The 541-nt window shown below is 63.0% G+C and overlaps 1 pseudogene; it reads left to right on the plus strand.

The window, feature by feature from the left end:
• Positions 1 to 541, plus strand: part of LOC132339026 (immunoglobulin gamma-1 heavy chain-like) — a 32,670-nt pseudogene that overhangs the window by 17,904 nt on the left and 14,225 nt on the right.

Here is a 541-nt window from a genome sequence, read left to right on the forward strand (position 1 = left end):
ACATGGGAACAGGTGTAGGGATCCAGCACTGGACAAGCACTCAGGGATTCTGTGAGCAAGAGTTGCTTATGAGATCTGACCTGCTTTTCTCTGCAGCAGGATGTGCCATGGACTAGGTGAGGGCACAGCCCCGAACTTAGGCAAAGCATAAAAGAATAAATTTCCTTCATGATTCAATGTTCAGCATACTTGGATCCCAGCTCAGGTGAAAAACAACTGACATGGCAAAGTGGGGAGACAGATGTGTCCCCAGTACTCGAGCGTGGCCTCAGCAGTGCCGAGGAGAGAGGAGTCATCACCTCCCTCAGCTGCGGGCAGCCTGTTGCCCACGGCAGCCCCGGATCCCAGGGACCTTCCGTGCTACGAGGGCGAATTTCCGGGCGCGTTGCCCCCGGGGGCCTTTGGCAGAAGGCGCTGTCCAAGCGCGCAGCGCTGCTTTCCGTGCGCGGCCCCGGGGCCCGGGGCGGGGCTGTCGGGGCGGGCAGAGGCGCCGGCGCTGCCCCGGCGAGGCGGGGCCGGGCGGGAGCGGCCCGAGCGCGGC

The sequence above is a fragment of the Haemorhous mexicanus genome, chromosome 28 (genome assembly GCF_027477595.1).
Source record: "Haemorhous mexicanus isolate bHaeMex1 chromosome 28, bHaeMex1.pri, whole genome shotgun sequence".
Taxonomy (NCBI): Eukaryota; Metazoa; Chordata; class Aves; order Passeriformes; family Fringillidae; genus Haemorhous; species Haemorhous mexicanus.